The sequence below is a fragment of the Cherax quadricarinatus genome, chromosome 96 (assembly GCF_038502225.1).
Source record: "Cherax quadricarinatus isolate ZL_2023a chromosome 96, ASM3850222v1, whole genome shotgun sequence".
Lineage (NCBI taxonomy): Eukaryota > Metazoa > Arthropoda > Malacostraca > Decapoda > Parastacidae > Cherax > Cherax quadricarinatus.
In genome coordinates this window covers 1,982,212-2,007,617 of record NC_091387.1, presented here as the reverse complement: position 1 = coordinate 2,007,617, position 25,406 = coordinate 1,982,212, and the positions used below count along the sequence as shown (strand labels likewise).

At 36.9% G+C, this 25,406-nt stretch overlaps 1 protein-coding gene across 1 annotated transcript in view; it reads left to right on the top strand.

Moving 5' to 3' along the window:
- Nucleotides 1–1,675: 1,675 nt before the first annotated feature.
- Nucleotides 1,676–25,406, top strand: part of nab (NGFI-A-binding protein homolog) — a 1,330,987-nt gene continuing 1,307,256 nt past the window's right edge. Inside the window, exon 1 of the mRNA XM_070104957.1 lies at nucleotides 1,676–1,859. The gene's annotated coding sequence lies outside the window, so the exon portion shown is untranslated. The remainder of the gene's footprint in view (nucleotides 1,860–25,406) is intronic.

The following is a 25,406-nucleotide window of genomic DNA, read 5'->3' as shown; positions in this document are numbered from 1 at the left end:
ACAGCCCGGTTCGGAGTTGTTGACAGCCTAATCTGTGAAGATGACAGCCTGGTCTGTGGTGATGACAGCGTAGTCTGTGGTGATGACAGCCTGATCTGTGGTGATGACAACTTAGTCTGTGGTGATGACAGCCTAGTCTGGTGGAGATGACAGCCTAGTCTGTGGTGGAAATGACAGCCTAGTCTGTGGTGATGTCAGCCTAGTCTGTGGTGATGACAGCCTAGTCTGTGGTGGAAATGACAGCCTAGTCTGTGGTGGAAATGACAGCCTAGTCTGTGGTGGAGATGACAGCCTAGTCTGTAGTGGAGATGACAGCCTAGTCTGTGGTGATGACAGCCTAGTCTGTGGTGATGACAGCCTAGTCTGTAGTGGAGATGACAGCCTAGTCTGTGGTGGAAATGACAGCCTAGTCTGTGGTGGAGATGACAGCCTAGTCTGTAGTGGAGATGACAGCCTAGTCTGTAGTGGAGATGACAGCCTAGTCTGTAGTGGAGATGACAGCCTAGTCTGTGGTGGAGATGACAGCCTAGTCTGTAGTGGAGATGACAGCCTAGTCTGTGGTGGAGATGACAGCCTAGTCTGTAGTGGAGATGACAGCCTAGTCTGTAGTGGAGATGACAGCCTAGTCTGTAGTGGAGATGACAGCCTAGTCTGTAGTGGAGATGACAGCCTAGTCTGTGGTGGAGATGACAGCCTAGTCTGTAGTGGAGATGACAGCCTAGTCTGTAGTGGAGATGACAGCCTAGTCTGTAGTGGAGATGACAGCCTAGTCTGTAGTGGAGATGACAGCCTAGTCTGTAGTGGAGATGACAGCCTAGTCTGTGGTGGAGATGACAGCCTAGTCTGTAGTGGAGATGACAGCCTAGTCTGTGGTGGAGATGACAGCCTAGTCTGTAGTGGAGATGACATCCTAGTCTGTAGTGGAGATGACAGCCTAGTCTGTGGTGGAGATGACAGCCTAGTCTCTCTCAATTATGATTTTTTTTCCCTTCAAGAATTTTCACTTGACTTCCACTTTTATCTTTCTCTTTCAAGACACTTTTCCTGAAGACACTTTTCTTCAAGACAGTTTTCTTAAAGACAGTTTTCTTAAAGACAGTTTTTATCTTCGTATCAATCAAGTAAATCCAAATTATTAATACTGTTATTAACCTATGCTAATTTTGGAACAAATGAAAAACAACTGTCAGCAGCAGCGGCATAAATCAGATAGTCCTTATATTAGCATCAGCCAATCAGCGAGCTTCTTTTAATTCAAAGTTCGTTGGGTGGTGAGATGCGATTGGCTGAGCGGCGTGTGGTGGGCGGTGATTGGCTGAGTCAGTGGTGGTGGGCTGGGCTTGCAGCTTCCCGCCCCGCGTCTCTTAAGTGTTGTCGGCTGGGCGCTGCCAAAGGTCCCAAGATGACGGCTTATTTTGTGAAATATATGACTTTTAGAGGAGTAATAAAGTATTTAGGTTATGTGGATTGATGGATTGGGGTGTGAGGAAGGTTTTGCCGTTGGTAAAAGGGTTTGTGAAGGGTAGATAAGGGGGATATAAGGGTAGAAAGAGTGTATCGAGCATCAGGCGTGATGGCCTCTTGGAGCAGCGGGTGGGGGAGGCTAAGACACACACCGTGGGGTCGGGAGGGTTTTTGCTTGGCCTCTTCTTATGTCGAGTCTTGCTAGCAGCTGCTGCCACCACCGCTCCTGCAACCTCCCGGTCTCGCAGCACCGCCCTCCTGCACCTCCAGTAAAACCCGTGGCTGCCTTCAGCAGGGAGCTTCCCTCCCTCCCCCCAGCAGCGTGAAGACACTCACACTGCTGCCTGCTGCTGCTGCTGCTGCTGCTGCTGCTGCTGTTGTTGCTCCTTGTTCAGGTGAGTGCTTGATGGCTTGTGCAAGATCTCAACTCCTAGTCAACTTTGGTTGATGGCGGTTTTGCGTTGGATCAATACGCAGGGATGACGTCACAAGTGTACTTCTTGCGTGTGAGAGTGAGAAAGTGAGAGAGAGAGAGAGAGAGAGAGACTGTTGTGTGTCTGTATGTGTGTTTGTGTGTGTGTGTGTGTTTGACTAACTGGACGTTCCATGTGAGTGTGACTGGAAGAACAGCCCCTCTATATCTCCTCCTCCCTCTCTCTCTCTCTCTCACTCTCTCTCTCACACCCCTCTCACCTCTCGCTCTACCCCGCATGCACAAGCACAATGCAGCGCTCGCGCATTGCACAGCCAAGGAGTGTACATGTGTACATGTGAGTGCGTGGAGGAGGAGGAGTCTGCTGCTCTCTCCTCCCCTCCAGGGAGATTCAAACCTCAGAGGCTCTACTTCCAAGGAATTGAGCCTATCCTCCCTATCCTAGGGTTGAACCCCCGCTTTACTTCCAAGGAATTGAGCCTATCCTCCCTATCCTAGGGTTGAACCCCCGCTTTACTTCCAAGGAATTGAGCCTATCCTCCCTATCCTAGGGTTGAACCCCCGCTCTACTTCCAAGGAATTGAGCCTATCCTCCCTATCCTAGGGTTGAACCCCGCTCGACTTCCAAGGAATTGAGCCTATCCTCCCTATCCTAGGGTTGAACCCCCGCTCTACTTCCAAGGAATTGAGCCTATCCTCCCTATCCTAGGGTTGAACCCCCGCTTTACTTCCAAGGAATTGAGCCTATCCTCCCTATCCTAGGGTTGAACCCCCGCTCTACTTCCAAGGAATTGAGCCTATCCTCCCTATCCTAGGGTTGAACCCCCGTCACCTATTCCAGCTGCTGTGGGTCATTTAAAATGAATTTATTTGAGACGTTTCGCCACTTAGGACAGCTTTATTGAACACATTTCGCACCTAGGATGCTTTTATCCAAGACATTTCCTTACTTAAGACACTGAACACGTTTCGCAACATGACATCTTTATTGAACACGTTTTGCCACTGGGGAAGGTATTACTCAAGACGTTTCGCCAACTAAGAAGTCTTTATTAAAGACGTTTCGCCAACTAAGAAGTCTATTAAAGACGTTTCGCTACTTAGGGTCCCTTGGACCTTGACGTTTCGCCAGCTAAGGTTTTATTACAGACGTTTCGCCACTTAGAGCCCCTTGGACCTTGACAACTTACCACCTTAGGTAAATAGACACAAGTGAAACTAATGTAACATTTTATTGTGGCAACGTTTTGCTCTCCAGGAGCTTTGTCAAGCTGTTACGTCTTGACAAAGCTCCTGGAGAGCGAAACGTTGCCACAATAATATGTCACATTAGTTACACTTGTGTTCTCTTTCCTAACATATTGTCGGTAATTCTACCATTATTAATATATTTTATCACTATTACCATTAACGTAATAATATCCAAATTCTCTCCCCCCCCCCCCAGAAAAATCCTAAATCTTTTTTAACCTCCTTCCCCCCCAAAAAAAAAAAAAAAAAAAAAAAATCTTATAAATATTAACCTCCACACGCCTGGGAAATAATGCATTTGTATAGTATCAGAATTTTTCTGGTGACACGTTTCGCCCGAATGGTTTTTTCAGTCTTATCGTAACACATGTGAGAAATGTTCTGGTGATACCGAGATGTGCAAAGACGTTTATGTACACTTCAGGGCATTTATGAGAAGAACGTTTCGCCACGGGTGGCGAGACGTTGCTCTGGTGACACAGGTGCTTATATCTTATTCGCCAGTTGCATATCTTAGCCATGAGAATATCCGTATTTATATTTGCATATCTTAGCCATGAGAATATCCGTATTTATATTTGCATATCTTAGCCATGAGAATATCCGTATTTATATTTGCATATCTTAGCCATGAGAATATCCGTATTTATATTTGCATATCTTAGCCATGAGAATATCCGTATTTATATTTGCATATCTTAGCCATGAGAATATCCGTATTTATATTTGCATATCTTAGCCATGAGAATATCCGTATTTATATTTGCATATCTTAGTCATGAGAATATCCGTATTTATATTTGCATATCTTAGTCATGAGAATATCCGTATTTATATTTGCATATCTTAGCCATGAGAATATCCGTATTTACATTTGCATATCTTAGTCATGAGAATATCCGTATTTATATTTGCATATCTTAGCCATGAGAATATCCGTATTTACATTTGCATATCTTAGCCATGAGAATATCCGTATTCACATTTGCATATCTTAGCCATGAGAATATCCGTATTTATATTTGCATATCTTAGCCATGAGAATATCCGTATTTATATTTGCATATCGTGTTTTGCCTCCTGCTCCCGTTTCTATAGATGTTACCAGAGTCCTTGTGCTCGAAATGTATTCACCGAAACGAGGTGCGGGTGATTTATGTTCTGATGTACGTGGCTATTAAGCCTAATGACTATCATTTCTCTGTTAGCACAAGTAGGCTATTAATGGTGATTACTACACACTTACTTTTCTAAGTAATGTAACACTGGAGATCATATTCTCTTATCACCTGGGGTAATTAGGTGCTACTTGGTGGTAATTTTTCGTTAGTAATTAAGTACCGTTAGGATACTAGGTGATCACACCTCGTATATTATATGTGACTTAATTATTTAAGCGCCAGTAGGTGTTTAGTCAGTTATGAGCTCAGAGATTATATTTTTCTGCGTAATTAAGCTCCACTAAATGAGGCTCAAAGCTCCACTGGTATTTAAGCTCCACTAGACTCTAGTGGATAGTTAAGCACCATTAGGTGTTCAGAGCTCACATACTGCACTTTATGGGTAATTAAGCTCCATTAAGTGGTGCTCAGAGCTCACAACCTTCACTCCCAGGGTTAGTTAAGCACCACTAAGTGGCGCTCAGAGCTTACAACCTTCAGTCGCACAGTTAAGCACCACTAAGTGGCGCTCAGAGCTTACAACCTTCAGTCGCACAGCTAGTTAAGCACCACTAAGTGGCGCTCAGGGCTCACAACCTTCACTCCCACATGACTCACGAAATCATGATGACACGATTGAAAACAAACCATACCACGGGCGGGATTGAACCCGCGGTCAGAGAGTCTCAAAACTCCAGACCGTCGCGTTAGCCGCTGTATGGTTTGTTTGCAATCGTGTCATTACGATTTCGTGAGTCATGTTGACGGCATTGAGGGGACTTGAGCTAGAGTTCGTCACGGCCACGCTAGCTGGAGATTCGTCTGTAAAAACTTGCATTTGTGGTCACAGTGGTGGCCTATGCTAACCTTCCTATGGTGTAAAAATATTGTGACTAGCTGGTCCAGTGGCTAACGCGACGGTGTGGAGTTTTGAGACTCTGATCGCGGGTTCAATCCCGCCCGTGGTATGTTTTTTTTACTCCCACAGTTAAGCACCACTAAGTGGCGCTCAGGGCTCGCAGTTATGCACCACTGAGTGGCACTCAGAGCTCACAGTTAAGCACCACTAAGTGGCGCTCAGGGCTCGCAGTTATGCACCACTGAGTGGCACTCAGAGCTCACAGTTAAGCACCACTAAGTGGCACTCAGAGCTCAGTTAAGCACCACTAAGTGGCACTCAGAGCTCACAGTTAAGCACCACTAAGTGGCACTCAGAGCTCACAGTTAAGCACCACTAAGTGGCACTCAGAGCTCACAGTTAAGCACCACTAAGTGGCACTCAGAGCTCACAGTTAAGCACCACTAAGTGGCACTCAGAGCTCACAGTTAAGCACCACTAAGTGGCACTCAGAGCTCAGTTAAGCACAAATAAGTGGCACTCAGAGCTCACAGTTAAGCACCACTGAGTGGCACTCAGAGCTCACAGTTAAGCACCACTGAGTGGCACTCAGAGCTCACAGTTAAGCACCACTAAGTGGCACTCAGAGCTCACAGTTAAGCACCACTAAGTGGCACTCAGAGCTCAGTTAAGCACCACTAAGTGGCACTCAGAGCTCACAGTTAAGCACCACTAAGTGGCACTCAGAGCTCACAGTTAAGCACCAATAAGTGGCACTCAGAGCTCACAGTTAAGCACCACTAAGTGGCACTCAGAGCTCACAGTTAAGCACCAATAAGTGGCACTCAGAGCTCACAGTTAAGCACCACTAAGTGGCACTCAGAGCTCACAGTTAAGCACCACTAAGTGGCACTCAGCTCACAGTTAAGCACCACTAAGTGGCACTCAGAGCTCACAGTTAAGCACCACTAAGTGGCACTCAGCTCACAGTTAAGCACCACTAAGTGGCACTCAGAGCTCACAGTTAAGCACCACTAAGTGGCACTCAGAGCTCACAGTTAAGCACCACTAAGTGGCACTCAGAGCTCACAGTTAAGCACCACTAAGTGGCACTCAGAGCTCACAGTTAAGCACCACTAAGTGGCACCAACAAAAGAGCCTCTAGCATCCACGAACTCTTTTACCCTCTTTTTTTTACAGTATGTTCAAGTTTAGTACAATTTACTATTTTTTTTACCAGTTGTAGTACAGTGTCGAGGTGTTAGTCACTCGCTGCCCCACCGTCGCTCCAGATTTATTCTCCTCTTACACATTTTGCCCAAAAATGCGTTTTTTTCCGGTGTTTTTTTTGTTTTGGTAATGTAATATTTTTGGTTTTTTATTTTTTAATCAGTTTTTTTTTATGTTTTGGTAATGTAATATTTTTGGTTTATTTTGATTTTTTATTCAGTTTTTTTTTATGTTTTGGTAATGTAATATTTTTGTTTTTTTATTTTTTATTCAGTTTTTTTTTGTTTTGGTAATGTAATATTTTTGTTTTTTATTTTTTATTCAGTTTTTTTTTATGTTTGGGTAATGTAATATTTTTGTTTTTTTATTTTTTATTCAGTTTTTTTTTGTTTTGGTAATGTAATATTTTTGTTTTTTTATTTTTTATTCAGTTTTTTTTTTTGGTTTGGTAATGTAATATTTTTGTTTTTTTATTTTTTATTCAGTTTTTTTTTATGTTTTGGTAATGTAATATTTTTGGTTTATTTTGATTTTTTTCCATTTTTTTATGTTTTGGTAATGTAATATTTTTGGTTTTTTATTTTTTATTCAGTTTTTTTTTATGTTTTGGTAATGTAATATTTTTGGTTTATTTTGATTTTTTTCCATTTTTTTATGTTTTGGTAATGTAATATTTTTGGTTTTTTATTTTTTATTCAGTTTTTTATGTTTTGGTAATGTAATATTTTTTATTTTGATTATTTTCCAGTTATTTGTTTTTTGGTAATGTAATATTTTTGGCTTATTTTTATTTTTTTTTCCACTTTTTGTTTGTTTTGGTAATTTAATATTTTTGGTTTATTTTGAGTTTTTTCTTCCCCCTTTTTTTACATTTAAATACTTTTAAATATTTTTTATTTAATGTAACTTTTTCAGTGTTTTTTATGTTTGGGTAATGTAATTTTTTTTTTTTTTTTGCATGGGAAATAGTTTTTTTTTATTTTTTTACAAGGGAATGTAATTTTTTCAGTGTTCATTGTTTTTTTGTAATATAATATTTTTGTTTTAGTAATATTTTTTTGGTAATATAATATTTTTGTGTTTTTGTAATATAATATTTTTGTTGTTGTAATGTAATATTTTTGTTTTTTTAATATAATATTTTTGTTTTTTTAATATAATATTTTTGTTTTTGTAATATAATATTTTTGTTTTTGTAATATAATATTTTTGTTTTCGTAATATAATATTTTTCTTAATTATTTTAAGCAGAGGGAAACGAGTTTTTTTTTTTTTAATATTTTTTTAACATGGGAATATTTCTTAATATATATTTTTCAGTTTTTTTTTGTTTTGGTAATATAATATTTCATATTTTAAGCAGGACGTAAATATATAATAGTTTAATATTTTTTTGGGGGGAAATCAATGTCTGTTTTTTACAAAGGAATAATAGATATTATACTGATATTTTATTTCAATAAACAATATTTTTATTAATGGGAGAATATTTACATAATATTAAATTATTAACCTCGTCATTATTTACATAATATTAAAGTATTAACCTCGACATTATTTACATAATATTAAAGTATTAACCTCGTCATTATTTACATAATATTAAAGTATTAACCTCGTCATTATTTACATAATATTAAATTATTAACCTCGTCATTATTTACATAATATTAAATTATTAACCTCGTCATTATTTACATAATATTAAAGTATTAACCTCGTCATTATTTACATAATATTAAAGTATTAACCTCGACATTATTTACATAATATTAAAGTATTAACCTCGACATTATTTACATAATATTAAAGTATTAACCTCGTCATTATTTACATAATATTAAATTATTAACCTCGTCATTATTTACATAATATTAAAGTATTAACCTCGACATTATTTACATAATATTAAAGTATTAACCTCGTCATTATTTACATAATATTAAAGTATTAACCTCGTCATTATTTACATAATATTAAAGTATTAACCTCGTCATTATTTACATAATATTAAAGTATTAACCTCGTCATTATTTACATAATATTAAAGTATTAACCTCGTCATTATTTACATAATATTAAAGTATTAACCTCGTCATTATTTACATAATATTAAAGTATTAACCTCGTCATTATTTACATAATATTAAAGTATTAACCTCGACATTATTTACATAATATTAAATTATTAACCTCGTCATTATTTACATAATATTAAAGTATTAACCTCGTCATTATTTACATAATATTAAAGTATTAACCTCGTCATTATTTACATAATATTAAAGTATTAACCTCGTCATTATTTACATAATATTAAATTATTAACCTCGTCATTATTTACATAATATTAAAGTATTAACCTCATCATTATTTACATAATATTAAAGTATTAACCTCGTCATTATTTACATAATATTAAAGTATTAACTCGTCATTATTTACATAATATTAAATTATTAACCTCGACATTATTTACATAATATTAAATTATTAACCTCGTCATTATTTACATAATATTAAATTATTAACCTCGTCATTATTTACATAATATTAAATTATTAACCTCGACATTATTTACATAATATTAAAGTATTAACCTCGTCATTATTTACATAATATTAAAGTATTAACCTCGTCATTATTTACATTTCAGTAAAATAAAATTTTGTAAATTTTTTACCGGTGGATTTTATATATTATAAATTATTATTTAAATATATTTTTTATATTTTCGAGAAAATATAAAAAGTATTATTGTTAATTTCACAATTAATTTTTTTTAATTAATATTAAATGTTTTTTTATTAATTTAGATATTTTTTACGCATTTTTTTAAAGGAGGAAGTGTTAAACCCGTAGGGTTCAGAGATGGGAGGTAACCAAGTTTGATCCATGGATAAGGAGGAGAGCTCCAGTTCCTTGCATCAAGAGCCCCGCCCTTGAAGGGCGGTGGAATCCTTCGAGTTAATATTAAATAATTTACTTAAATTATTTACATAATTTACATAAATTATTTACATAATTTACGTAAATTTACATAATTTACTTGAATTATTTACATAATTTACATAAATTTACATAATTTACTTGAATTATTTACATAATTTACTTGAATTATTTACATAATTTACATAAATTATTAACATAATTTACATAAATTTACATAATTTACTTGAATTATTTACATAATTTACATAAATTATTTACATAATTTACATAAATTATTTACATAATTTACATAAATTATTTACATAATTTACATAAATTATTTACATAATTTACATGCCATTTTTTTAAATGGCCAATTCATTTAATTTACATAGCATAGTTTACAGAAAAAAACATATTAATATTGGACTTGAGATTTTTTACAAAAAAATTATAATTGTATAGAGAAAATTTTCTAACGTTGATATTTTAACGTTAATTTAGTAATGTTATATATATTTTTATCTATTTTTTCCGTGACGCTGTTAATGAGGCGATGTAAAGGTCATTTAGCGGCTGTTTATCGTTATTAGTTACTTGTTATAATGAACGTCAGTATACCGTAGGTGACAGAAGACAACAGGAACACAACGTTTATATCAGTTGTGGCTTGATAATGGTCGGGGAAGGTTCGAAATGTAGTCAGATGGGTCTTCTTCTGTGAGTGTGCGTTTATTGATGAGTTACGTTATTAGGTCTGGTGTGTTGGTTGATGAGTTAGGTCTGGTGTGTTGGTTGATGAGTTAGGTCTGGTGTATTGGTTGATGAGTTAGGTCTGGTGTATTGGTTGATGAGTTAGGTCTGGTGTATTGGTTGATGAGTTAGGTCTGGTGTGTTGGTTGATGAGTTAGGTCTGGTGTGTTGGTTGATGAGTTAGGTCTGGTGTGTTGGTTGATGAGTTAGGCCTGGTGTGTTGGTTGATGAGTTAGGTCTGGTGTGTTGGTTGATGAGTTAGGTCTGGTGTGTTGGTTGATGAGTTAGGTCTGGTGTGTTGGTTGATGAGTTAGGTCTGGTGTGTTGGTTGATGAGTTAGGCCTGGTGTGTTGGTTGATGAGTTAGGTCTGGTGTGTTGGTTGATGAGTTAGGTCTGGTGTGTTGGTTGATGAGTTAGGTCTGGTGTGTTGGTTGATGAGTTAGGCCTGGTGTGTTGGTTGATGAGTTAGGTCTGGTGTGTTGGTTGATGAGTTAGGCCTGGTGTGTTGGTTGATGAGTTAGGTCTGGTGTGTTGGTTGATGAGTTAGGTCTGGTGTGTTGGTTGATGAGTTAGGCCTGGTGTGTTGGTTGATGAGTTAGGTCTGGTGTGTTGGTTGACGAGTTAGGTCTGGTGTGTTGGTTGATGAGTTAGGCCTGGTGTGTTGGTTGATGAGTTAGGCCTGGTGTGTTGGTTGACGAGTTAGGTCTGGTGTGTTGGTTGATGAGTTAGGCCTGGTGTGTTGGTTGATGAGCTAGGCCTGGTGTGTTGGTTGATGAGTTAGGTCTGGTGTGTTGGTTGATGAGTTAGATGTGAAGTGATTGATGAATTAGGTTGAATCAAGTTACTAATTACAATCATTACTGTACCATATACAGTATAATGTTCGTCAGAAAACAGAACAAGTGTTTCCTGGCGCGGGTCACAGTTACATGATGACCCACAGCTGGAGCTTTTGGTCACCTGACTGAGACCTTCCACTGGCTTATCCCTCCACCACTTAAGAAAGTCATGGTTTACCATATACATACCAGTTATGGATATTTTAATCCATACTCTGAATATATCTGTGGATATATATATCTGTGGATATATATCTATGGATATATATCTATGGATATATATCTATGGATATATATGCTCCTCAGTGTATATCCAGATATACACAGTTGCTTTGAAAAATTTGTCTTGATACCGAGAAAATCTCAAGATTCGACGAATTCGGTTTGCCTATCAGATCAAAATCTAATTCCTCCCCCCCCCCCCTCTGCGGGTTTTGCGCTTCCAGTGAAAAGTATTAAAATATATCCCAGATATATACCCGCTTTAGAATATATATAATGTGTCATTGGTGAGACTTTACTAAATATCCTACATGATTAAAATTATATATATATATATATATATATATATATATATATATATATATATATATATATATATATATATATATATATATATATATATATATATATATATGTTATTATTCTGCACCAAGAGCGAGGTAATAACTTAAAATGTTAAAAACTCTCTATGACAATATAACTAAATAGGTCTAAACTACCCAAGAATTTGCATAATTATATTTCACAGTTTTCCTTGGTTGCTAATTTTAAGGTGACTTTTTTTTAGTAATATGGCATTAAAGGTAAGAAATTTAATTAATATTGGAAGAGTGGGGCAGCCAGGGAGACACAACAGAGTAAAACTCAAGTGACCGTGATTCTATCTTCAGTTTGTCTCTCTTGTTTATTTAATTTCTAGGGGAAAAATATTATAATGAAATAATTGTTAGTGGTAAAATAATCAAGATACAAATTAAATGGAACGACTTGAAATTGGCAGCAGCCATCCCACGGTCAGAAAATGTGACACTAGGATTGGTAAATATTGGTGACACTAGGATTGGTAAACATTGGTGACACTAGGATTGGTAAATATTGGTGACACTAGGATTGGTAAACATTGGTGACACTAGGATTGGTAAACATTGGTGACACTAGGATTGGTAAATATTGGTGACACTAGGATTGGTAAATATTGGTGACACTAGGATTGGTAAACATTGGTGACACTAGGATTGGTAAATATTGGTGACACTAGGATTGGTAAACATTGGTGACACTAGGATTGGTAAACATTGGTGACACTAGGATTGGTAAACATTGGTGACACTAGGATTGGTAAATATTGGTGCCACTAGGATTGGTAAACATTGGTGACACTAGGATTGGTAAACATTGGTGACACTAGGATTGGTAAACATTGGTGACACTAGGATTGGTAAACATTGGTGACACTAGGATTGGTAAATATTGGTGACACTAGGATTGGTAAACATTGGTGACACTAGGATTGGTAAACATTGGTGACACTAGGATTGGTAAACATTGGTGACACTAGGATTGGTAAACATTGGTGACACTAGGATTGGTAAACATTGGTGACACTAGGATTGGTAAACATTGGTGACACTAGGATTGGAAAACATTGGTGACACTAGGATTGGTAAACATTGGTGACAAATGTAAACATTCTCGAAAATACGTATACTAAAACGTATCCTAGTCTTATTTACCAACTAGAAAAAAGTTATGTATCTCTCTCTCTCATATATATATATATATATATATATATATATATATATATATATATATATATATATATATATATATATATATATATATATATATATATATATATATATATGTCGTGCCGAATAGGCAGAACTTGCCAACTTGGCTTAAATAGCAACGTTCATCTTGCCATATAGGACAAGTGAAAATTTGTGTATGCAATAATTTCGCCAAAATCATTCTGAACCTAACGAAAAAAATATATTTCACTGTGTTTGTTTAGTATTAAATTACTGTAAACAAATCTAAAATATATATAGTTGGGTTAGGCTAAAATAAATTGTTCTTGTTATAATAAGGTTAGGTAAGTTTTCTAAGATTCTTTTGGTGCAAAATTAAAAATTTTTACGTTAACATTAATGAAAAAAATATATCTTTAAACGTATAAGAGAAAATTTTAGAAAGGATTTAATTTTAAATGAGTTCTTGCTAATTGACCAGTTTTACATATTCGGCACGACATATATATATATATATATATATATATATATATATATATATATATATATATATATATATATATATATATATATATATATATATATCTTTCGTATCACACTATAAAATTTACTGTGGTTCAGATACTGTCTGGAAGGTTACGGTCGTCAGTGTTGCAACACATACATCAACACTAGACACAACCACCATCAGTGTTGCAACACATACATCAACACTAGACACAACCACCATCAGTGTTGCAACACATACATCAACACTAGACACAACCACCATCAGTGTTGCAACACATACATCAACACTAGACACAACCACCATCAGTGTTGCAACACATACATCAACACTAGACACAACCACCATCAGTGTTGCAACACATACATCAACACTAGACACAACCACCATCAGTGTTGCAACACATACATCAACACTAAGTACTAGACACAACCACCATCAGTGTTGCAACACATACATCAACACTAGACACAACCACCATCAGTGTTGCAACACATACATCAACACTAGACACAACCACCATCAGTGTTGCAACACATACATCAACACTAAGTACTAGACACAGCCACCATCAGTTGAAGCTAGACAGCAGTAGTTTAAGCTTAAAAGTCCCACCGCGGCCTCCTGCCTCGCCCTCACCGTTGTCACAGCCTTTTTTTGCGTGTGTGGGTGAACTCGGGTGCATTGCTGCCTCTACTGATAGTCACCCAATGCGTATTTTTTCCCCGTCTTTTACCCTGGGCGAACAGGGGCGTAGCTGGTATGCGTATTTATGCAGCGTCCAGACCTCCAACGTTTCAACACTTCGTGAATTTGGCTTGTAGATTCCCAAGTCTTGTGTAGCCCTTTTGACTGGAGTTTCACACGTATATAATATAATGATAATAAAAATTAATATTAATGATAATAATAATTTGTAGTCGAGGGTTAACTTATGTATTTTATTCAACTAGCACTTAATGCTCTGCATAGTAAGTATAGCCTAGTTAGTTTTGAGTTTTGGTGTTGCTAGTAAGTATAGCCTAGTTAGTTTTGAGTTTTGGTGTTGCTAGTAAGTATAGCCTAGTTAGTTTTGAGTTTTGGTGTTGCTAGTAAGTATAGCCTAGTTAGTTTTGAGTTTTTGTGTTGCTAGTAAGTATAGCCTAGTTAGTTTTGAGTTTTTGTGTTGCTAGTAAGTATAGCCTAGTTAGTTTTGGTGTTGCTAGTAAGTATAGCCTAGTTAGTTTTGAGTTTTGGTGTTGCTAGTAAGTATAGCCTAGTTAGTTTTGAGTTTTTGTGTTGCTAGTAAGTATAGCCTAGTTAGTTTTGAGTTTTGGTGTTGCTAGTAAGTATAGCCTAGTTAATTTTGAGTTTTGGCGTCGCTAGTAAGTATAGCCTAGTTAGTTTTGAGTTTTTGTGTTGCTAGTAAGTATAGCCTAGTTAGTTTTGAGTTTTGGTGTTGCTAGTAAGTATAGCCTAGTTAATTTTGAGTTTTGGCGTCGCTAGTAAGTATAGCCTAGTTAGTTTTGAGTTTTGGTGTTGCTAGTAAGTATAGCCTAGTTAGTTTTGAGTTTTGGTGTTGCTAGTATAATTGTTTAGGTGAATGTAGTGTTGTATGAACCTATTGGGTTTAGCGCTTAATGATGATTGTAATAGTAATAATATTAATAATAATCGAGTTTTTTTTTATATGACTTGGGTTAAAATATTTTCTGTGTTCATTGTTCTCCCTTGTTCTGTTATGTTCTAGCTCCACTTTGTCACTTTCTCACCTATTTGTGGTTGTAGGGGTCAAGTCACAGCTCCTGGCCCCCGCCTCTTCGCTGGTCGCTGTCCGTTATATGTCCGTGTTCTGTGTTCCGTATTTGTTCTGTTCTTGTTTGATGTGTTCTTGTTCCAGTGTTCCATTTGTTCACACAATTCTCTTTTATTATTGACTGACCTGGCAAATAATTTCAGAAAAATACTTATAGCAAATAACGCCTCATTTTGGCAACATTTCGCCCACTGGAGGAAACTCTGAATGGATGAAAAGTTGATCATTATTATCTTTCTGTTGCCATTTCGCTCTATCCCTACTTCAGCATTTTTTTAGTGGGCGAAAGTGGAGGTCAGACAGTCAAACACGTTTTGATCAAAGTAGAATTAAAAGTTGCATCTAGAGCGAAACGTTATGTAGAATAAAGGTTATTCTGCCCATTTGTGGTTTTATCCACTTACACAATCTTAATGACGATGTTTCGCTCCGACTCGGACCATTGACTAGTCAGTGGTCCAAGCCGGAGCGAAACATCGTTAAAAGCTTCTTGTATGTGCGGGTTGTGCATTGTTCCACTCATGGTATTGTACCTTTTTTCTTTATCCACATGTCTATGTTTCGCCCTCTTTGTAGCGATGTTTTCTCCAAGTATTTCTTTATTTTAGTTTCCCCTATTCTCCATTTTATTCTGTATTTATTAGTCCGCCTGAAAGAATAAAAAAAATAACTGCACACGGAGACAATGTCGACGTTTCGGTCAGATTTGGGCCGAAACGTCGACATAAGTTCTTTGTACATGACTGGTATACAGTATCGACAAGATGAAAATTAGACACATGTGAAACATCTGGGTATCTATTGTAGACGTTTCGCCCACCAGTGGCTTTATGATAAAGCTACAGGTGGGCGAAACGTCTATAGTAAAGATACCCAGATGTTACACACGTTTAGTTTTCGTTATTTTTTATGTATATGTTCGTGATGTATTAATTTATGTTACTACTGTTGCTTATTGTATAAATACAGCGTTGTATACAACTTGTATTAGTACTGGACAGAGTATTTATGGCATTTTCGAGACGTTTTGTTCACCAGGGGCGAAACGTCTTTTCAGTACTTTGTCATTAGCCGTATATTTGGTGCATTTAACGTAAATTCAACATTTTTTTAACCAGTGTTTAGGTCGGTTTTCGGTTTACTGTTGTTCCTGTTTGTTAATTGTAAATTAACACTGTTTTCCCTTGTTTCAGTATTGTATATTATTTGTTCATGCATTGTCCATACTGTTCCATGACTTTGTCAGTTTGTTCCACAGGTGTTGGACATTAACTAGGCCTTTTATCCATTCCATCATTGCCAGGTTCTGTTTAGTTGCTTTCTTGTTTGTTCCAATATCACTAGGCGCTGCCGTGGCTACTGGTTGTCCCCACTGTTGACCAGCACTTCTCTGCCGCTGTGTTCCACCGTTGTCCAGCAGCTCCGTGGATGTATCAGTGGTACCACCGTTGTTCAGTACTGTCTTGCTGGTGTACCAAATGATACTACCGTTGTTTAGTAGTGTTCTGCTGGTATAGTAACGGTACCACCGTTGTTCTGTACTGTCTTGCTGGTGTACCAAATGATACTACCGTTGTTTAGTAGTGTTTTGTTGGTATAGTAACGGTACCACCGTTGTTCAGTACTGTCTTGTTGGTGTACCAAATGATACTACCGTTGTTTAGTAGTGTTCTGCTGGTATAGTAACGGTACCACCGTTGTTCAGTACTGTCTTGCTGGTGTACCAAATGATACTACCGTTGTTTAGTAGTGTTTTGTTGGTATAGTAACGGTACCACCGTTGTTCAGTACTGTCTTGTTGGTGTACCAAATGATACTACCGTTGTTTAGTAGTGTTCTGCTGGTATAGTAACGGTACCACCGTTGTTCAGTACTGTCTTGTTGGTGTACCAAATGATACTACCGTTGTTCAGCAGTGTTCTGCTGGTATAGTAACGGTACCACCGTTGTTCCGCAGATGATTGAAGCTTAACAGTCACCCAAGATCATTCCACAACTGAACATATAATAATAATAATAATAATAATAATAATAATAATAATGATAATATAAATAATAATAATAATAATAGCGTTTTCCAAATTTTGTCCACTGGTTCCAAAATTTTTTACTAAAATACCCAGTTACTGCCAAACCCCATAAAACACATACACTACCACAATGCTCATAAAGATTTGCTGAATAAAACTTAGCAAATTGTATCTTCTCGACGTAAATAAAACAATTTTAAACCAAAGATTATTATAATTATATTATCATTATTATTATTATTATTATTATTATTGGATTAAGAGTTGAGATAAGTTGTAAACAGGTGGGAATATTACATTGGAATGGTTGGGGTATTTGTTTATTTTGTATAAATGGTATGTTGCTCAAGCATTTGCTAAGATCTTGCATAGATGTTGCAAATGTCTGGGATTTATTATGAGGAGTCAAGATATTTAAGAGAATATTGAGGGTAATGTTAGAGCATGTTGGAGAGTAACACTAGGCCTTAGACATGTGTGTGTGTGATGTTACTGACGGGGGAATTATTTTCCAGTAACACTAGGCCTTAGACATGTGTGTGTGATGTTACTGACGGGGGAATTATTTTCCAGTAACACTAGGCCTTAGACATGTGTGTGTGTGATGTCACTGACGGGGGAATTATTTTCCAGTAACACTAGGCCTTAGACATGTGTGTGTGATGTTACTGACGGGGGAATTATTTTCCAGTAACACTAGGCCTTAGACATGTGTGTGTGTGATGTCACTGACGGGGGAATTATTTTCCAGTAACACTAGGCCTTAGACATGTGTGTGTGATGTCACTGACGGGGGAATTATTTTCCAGTAACACTAGGCCTTAGACATGTGTGTGTGATGTCACTGACGGGGGAATTATTTTCCAGTAACACTAGGCCTTAGACATGTGTGTGTGTGATGTCACTGACGGGGGAATTATTTTCCAGTAACACTAGGCCTTAGACATGTGTGTGTGTGATGTCACTGACGGGGGAATTATTTTCCAGTAACACTAGGCCTTAGACATGTGTGTGTGTGATGTCACTGACGGGGGAATTATTTTCCAGTAACACTAGGCCTTAGACATGTGTGTGTGTGATGTCACTGACGGGGGAATTATTTTCCAGTAACACTAGGCCTTAGACGTGTGTGTGTGATGTCACTGACGGGGGAATTATTTTCCAGTAACACTAGGCCTTAGACATGTGTGTGTGTGATGTCACTGACGGGGGAATTATTTTCCAGTAACACTAGGCCTTAGACATGTGTGTGTGTGATGTCACTGACGGGGGAATTATTTTCCAGTAACACTAGGCCTTAGACATGTGTGTGTGTGATGTCACTGACGGGGGAATTATTTTCCAGTAACACTAGGCCTTAGACATGTGTGTGTGTGATGTCACTGACGGGGGAATTATTTTCCAGTAACACTAGGCCTTAGACATGTGTGTGTGTGTGATGTCACTGACGGGAGAATTATTTTCCAGTAACACTAGGCCTTAGACATGTGTGTGTGTGATGTCACTGACGGGGGAATTATTTTCCAGTAACACTAGGCCTTAGACATGTGTGTGTGTGATGTCACTGACGGGGAATTATTTTCCAGTAACACTAGGCCTTAGACATGTGTGTGTGATGTCACTGACGGGGGAATTATTTTCCAGTAACACTAGGCCTTAGACATGTGTGTGTGATGTTACTGACGGGGGAATTATTTTCCAGTAACACTAGGCCTTAGACATGTGTGTGTGATGTCACTGACGAGGGAATTATTTTCCAGTAACACTAGGCCTTAGACATGTGTGTGTGATGTCACTGACGGGGGAATTATTTTCCAGTAACACTAGGCCTTAGACATGTGTGTGTGATGTCACTGACGGGAGAATTATTTTCCAGTAACACTAGGCCTTAGACATGTGTGTGTGATGTCACTGACGAGGGAATTATTTTCCAGTAACACTAGGCCTTAGAGATGTGTGTGTGATGTCACTGACGGGGGAATTATTTTCCAGTAACACTAGGCCTTAGACATGTGTGTGTGATGTCACTGACGAGGGAATTATTTACCAGTAACACTAGGCCTTAGACATGTGTGTGTGATGTCACTGACGAGGGAATTATTTACCAGTAACACTAGGCCTTAGACATGTGTGTGTGATGTCACTGACGGGGGAATTATTTACCAGTAACACTAGGCCTTAGACATGTGTGTGTGTGATGTCACTGACGAGGGAATTATTTACCAGTAACACTAGGCCTTAGACATGTGTGTGTGATGTCACTGACGGGGGAATTATTTACCAGTAACACTAGGCCTTAGACATGTGTGTGTGATGTCACTGACGGGGGAATTATTTACCAGTAACACTAGGCCTTAGACATGTGTGTGTGATGTCACTGACGAGGGAATTATTTACCAGTAACACTAGGCCTTAGACATGTGTGTGTGATGTCACTGACGGGGGAATTATTTACCAGTAACACTAGGCCTTAGACATGTGTGTGTGTGATGTCACTGACGGGGGAATTATTTTCCAGTAACACTAGGCCTTAGACATGTGTGTGTGATGTCACTGACGGGGGAATTATTTACCAGTAACACTAGGCCTTAGACATGTGTGTGTGATGTCACTGACGGGGGAATTATTTACCAGTAACACTAGGCCTTAGACATGTATGTGTCTAAAGAGGAATGTACCAAAGTATAATGGTACCAGATAAGGTGTAATTAAAGTTCAAATATGTCTAAATCTGAGTTCTGCAAATTTTGCCACAAAGTTTGTCAGGAAACAGAACAAGTGTTTCCTGACGCTGGAGGTTTTGGTCATCTGACCGAGACCTTCCACTGGCTTACCCCTCCACCCCTTTAAAACTATGGTGATGATTATAACCAATTATTAACTAGTTTAGTAGAGAAATATAGTCATTATTATTATTACTATTATCATTGTTATTTCATTTTGTAATATCAATATAATTATCATCGTTTTAATATCTGTAATAATAATATTATTATAATCACACTGTACCTGGGATAACGTATATAAAATAATTATATATATTAAAGGTATCTCTTTTTTTAATTGATCACGTTTTGAAGCTGATCTCGATTATTTTTTTTTTTTCTCCCGGCCCGGGCCTTTTCCAAGTGGTGGCCCGGCCTTGGCTCCCTCTTTAGGGAGTGTCTGAGACCTAAGTCTCCCATGGGAGGAGGCACAAGTACCTCCTCATCTTTGGGACCAACTGTCCCCAGGCCTAGCCACAAGCTAGGCCTCTCTGGTCTGCCATCCCCGCCCCAAGGGGGCAAATGGGAATGACAGTCTTATGAGCTAAAGGCTCGGGCTCAGGCACCTACCCTACCCTAGAAGGGCTGGGCATAGTGTCGATCGATCTCGATTAATAGTATTTTATGGGTATATTAAAAATCCTGAAGTTAATTAGAATAACCTAAAAAAATTGTAAAAATTTGTGTCTCATTTCCTTAGGTAAACATCCAGAAAAATAAGTTATTATTATTATTAATTATTATTATTATTATTATTATTATTATCGAGAAGAACTAAACCCGTGGGGGTCATATAGCACCTGAAGTATGAGAGGTAATCAGGTGCGATCAACGGAATGAAAGGATAGCTCAAATTCTTGGGATCAAGATACCTTCACTAGCTACAAGTTGATGCCAGTGACGGGCTCTTGATCCAAGGAGGTGGAGGTACCCTCTCCATGAGAGTGTCTTGTCAAACTGTTTTTACACGCACATGTACACACACACACACACACACACACACACACACACACACACACACACACACACACACACACACACATACACACACACACACACACACACACACCTACACACACACACCTACACACACACACCTACACACACACACACACACACACACACACACCTACACACACACCTACACACACACCTACACACACACACACACACACACACACACACACACACACACACACACACACACACACACACACACACACACACACACACACACACACACACACACACACACACACACACACACACACACACACACATACACACACACACACACACACACACACACACACACACACACACACACACACACACACACACACACACACACACACACACACACACACACACACACACACACACACACACACACATTCCTTGGCCTTAACCACAAAAAAAGAATACATTAACACATTTCCCACCAAACCAGCTTTGTGTCTGAACTTTGCATATAATTAACCTCGATTGCATTGAACCAGAATGTGTACCACCAATTTCAAGAAAAAAAAACAAATATATATACGGTATCTTGCCGTGCCTGTGCATACTGGGAACACAGAGAATAAACTTGTCCATGGCTCGCCGCCACACTCCTGCCCCACAGAATTTATTTCAGTTTTTTGCCGCCCGAAAGGAAAAAAATTGAAAGTGGGGCCATTTGTCGAGTATATCGCCAGGCTCCGGTCACTGAGTGGTGTTACTCTAATACCTGTTTCATTTTTACCCCGCTGATTATTCACACATTATCCTTGTTGAGCATTTAATGTGGCAGTAGTGTGGCAAAGATATTTATTTCCCGAGGATAATCCGTTTACACACCCGCCAATAAATATTTTCTGGTTTTTTTTTTCTTTCTCGTAGTTACCCCCTGAAAAAAAAAATATATTTGTAGCGATTTAATATTCGCATTTTCGCTAATTGCTTATTTATAGTTTGCGCTCACTGTGTGATTATGGTAATTCCATGCATACGTTTAAAAATCCGGACTTTGGGGGGAATTCAGACCTTTGGATTTGTGTCGAGTGGTGCGTTTTGCTTGCTTTCACTTAGACAGTTTGTTCTGACTTTCCTCACTTGGGGTGACTATTATATTTTTGGGGTAAATATTAGATTTTTATGGGGTAACTATTATACTTTTTTGGTAACTATTATATTTTTTTGGGTAACTATTATATTTTTTTGGGGTAACTTATATTTTATGGGGTAACTATTAGATTTTTTGGGTAACTATTAGATTTTTTGGGGTAACTATTATATTTTTTTGGGTAACTATTATATTTTATGGGGTAACTATTATATTTTGGGTAACTATATTTTTTGGGCACCTTATGTTGTTTGGGTAACTATTATATTTTTTTGGGTAACTTATATTTTTGGGTAACTATTATATTTTTGGGTAACTATTATATTTTTTGGATTATATTTTTGGGTAACTTATATCTTTTGGGTAACTTATATTTTTGGGTAACTGTTATATTTTTGGGTAACTTATATTTTTTGGGTAACTTATATTTTTGGGTAACTATTATATTTTTGGGTAACTATTATATTTTTGGGTAACTTATATTTTTGGGTAACTATTATATTTTTGGGTAACTATTATATTTTTGGGTAACTTATATTTCTGGGTAACTATTATATTTTTGGGTAACTATTATATTTATGGGTAACTATTATATTTTTGGGTAACTTATATTTTTGGGTAACTTATATTTTTGGGTAACTATTATATTTTTGGGTAACTTATATTTTTGGGTAACTTATATTTTTGGGTAACTATTATATTTTTGGGTAACTTATATTTTTTGGGTAACTTATATTTTTGGGTAACTTATATTTTTGGGTAACTTATATTTTTGGGTAACTTATATTTTTGGATAGCTATATTTTTTGGGCAACTTATGTTTTTTGAGTACCTATTATATTTTTTGGGTAACATGATATTTGGGTAACTATTATATTCTTTGAGTAACTATTATATTTTTTGAGTAACATTTTTTGAGTATATTTTTTGGGTAACATTTTTTGAGTATATTTTTTGGGTAACATTTTTTGAGTATATTTTTTGGGTAACACTTTTTGAGTAACTATTATATTTTTTGAGTAACATTTTTTGAGTATTATATTTTTTGGGTAACTATATTTTTTGGGTAACATTTTTGAGTAACTATTATATTTTTTGGGTAACATTTTTGGGTAACTTTTATATTTTTTGATTAACATTTTTTGAGTATTATATTTTTTTGGGTAACTATTATATTTTTTGGGTAACATTTTTGAGTAACTATTATATTTTTTGGGTAACATTTTTTGGGTAACTATTATATTTTTTGGGTAACTATTATATTTTTTGAGTAACATTTTTTGAGTATTATATTTTTTTGGGTAACTATTATATTTTTTGGGTAACATTTTTTGGGTAACTATTATATTTTTTGGGTAACATTTTTTGGGTAACTATTATATTTTTTGGGTAAATCTTATATTGTTTTGGTTAGTACATTTTTAGGGTAACTATTATATTTTGATGCGAGGAATTAGTTACTCTCTTCTTCCTTAAATCAAACATAATTGTTCTCCTCCCACAGGAATTATTTAACTTCTGCATGACAGGTATTAAGTTCGTCAGGAAACAGGACGAGTGTTTCCTGACGCTGCTCTTAGACAAATTAGACACATGTGCAACTCTTGTCAATTGTGATGAATGGTTTGAAAAACCGACATGTTGAAGATTGAGACACTTATGCAGCATATGGGAATCTTTATTCAGGAAACGTTTCGCCACACAGTGGCTTCATCAGTCCAATACAAAGAGGAAGGCGTAAGGAGAGGAGGAGAATGAGGTAATCAGTCCCTCAACCTGGAGTCGATGTGTTCAGTCCACATTCAGTCTACAAGATTGATGGACTGAACACATCGACTCCAGGTTGAGGGACTGATTACCTCATTCTCCTCCTGTTCTTCAAGATTCTCCTTTGTATGGACTGATGAAGCCACTGTGTGGCGAAACGTTTCCTCAATAAAGATACCCAAGAGTTGCACATGTGTCTAATTTATCAACATGTCGGTTCTCTGAACCATTCATCTACTGCTCTTAGATGATGACCCACAGCTGGAGCTTTTGTGGTCATCTGACCGAGACCTTCCGCTGGCTTACCCCTCCAACACTTTAAAAACTATAATTACGATTATAACCATTGAGTTCTCTTCTGACTCTTACATGTTTAGCGCTTCAATACAAATAATAATGAAAATAATGATAATTATTATTATTATATCTGCAGTATAATAATAAAAGTAACAAAAATATTGATAATATTAATTATTATTATGATACTGCATTTTTCAATGATTACTTAACAAATTATTATAATTACTATTATTATTATAACAGGAATATAATAATATATGTAATAAACTAATGCTAATATTAATTATTATATTTATTATTTTTTTCAATGATTTGGTAAAAAAAGAATTAAATTGTTAAAATAATTATTGTGAATTAGTATGAATTATTTTTTAATATAATTCCACAAGAACAAGAAAATACAGGATATTTACACTGAGATATACACCTCTCAGTGTATATACACTGAGAGGTGTATGTTTCAGTGTATATACACTGAGAGGTGTATGTTTCAGTGTATATACACTGAGAGGTGTATGTTTCAGTGTATATACACTGAGAGGTGTATGTTTCAGTGTATATACACTGAGAGGTGTATGTTTCAGTGTATATACACTGAGGTATATGTCTCAGTGTATATACACTGAGATATTCACCTCTCAGTATATATATACACTGAGAGGTATATGTCTCGGTGTATATACACTGAGAGGTGTATGTTTCTGTGTATATACACTGAGAGATATATGTCTCAGTGTATATACACTGTTTACATTGATCAGTATTTTAGACATTCAAGTTTCTTGACTGGTGGTGTACAGGTTATATGTTCTTGTTGATTCACCGGTATTATATATACTCCGGCCCGGGCCTTTTCCATACTCCCTCTCGAGGGAGTGTCTGAGACCTAAGTCTCCCATGGGAGGAGGCACAAGTACCCCCTCATCTTTGGGACCAACTGTCCCCCAGGCCTAACTTCTTGTAGGGGGAAGCTAGGCCTCTCTGGCCTGTCATCCCCGCCCCAAGGGGACTAATGGGAATGACAGTCTTTTGAGCTGCAAGCTCTGGCTCAGGGACCTACCCTGCCCTAGAAGGGCTGGGCATGGTGTCGATCCAGGTGACATGTGACGTGTAGTCGATAGATTCAATACTATTCAACCAATCTTAATGACCCTGGTGTAGTAGACTTTAAACCCCATTAACCAACCTTAATGACCCTGGTGTAGTAGATAGACTTTAAACCCCATTAACCAACCTTAATGACCCTGGTGTAGTAGATAGACTTTAAACCCCATTAACCAACCTTAATGACCCTGGTGTAGTAGATATACTTTAAACCCCATTAACCAACCTTAATGACCCTGGTGTAGTAGATATACTTTAAACCCCATTAACCAACCTTAATGACCCTGGTGTAGTAGATAGACTTTAAACCCCATTAACCAACCTTAATGACCCTGGTGTAGTAGATAGACTTTAAACCCCATTAACCAACCATAATGAC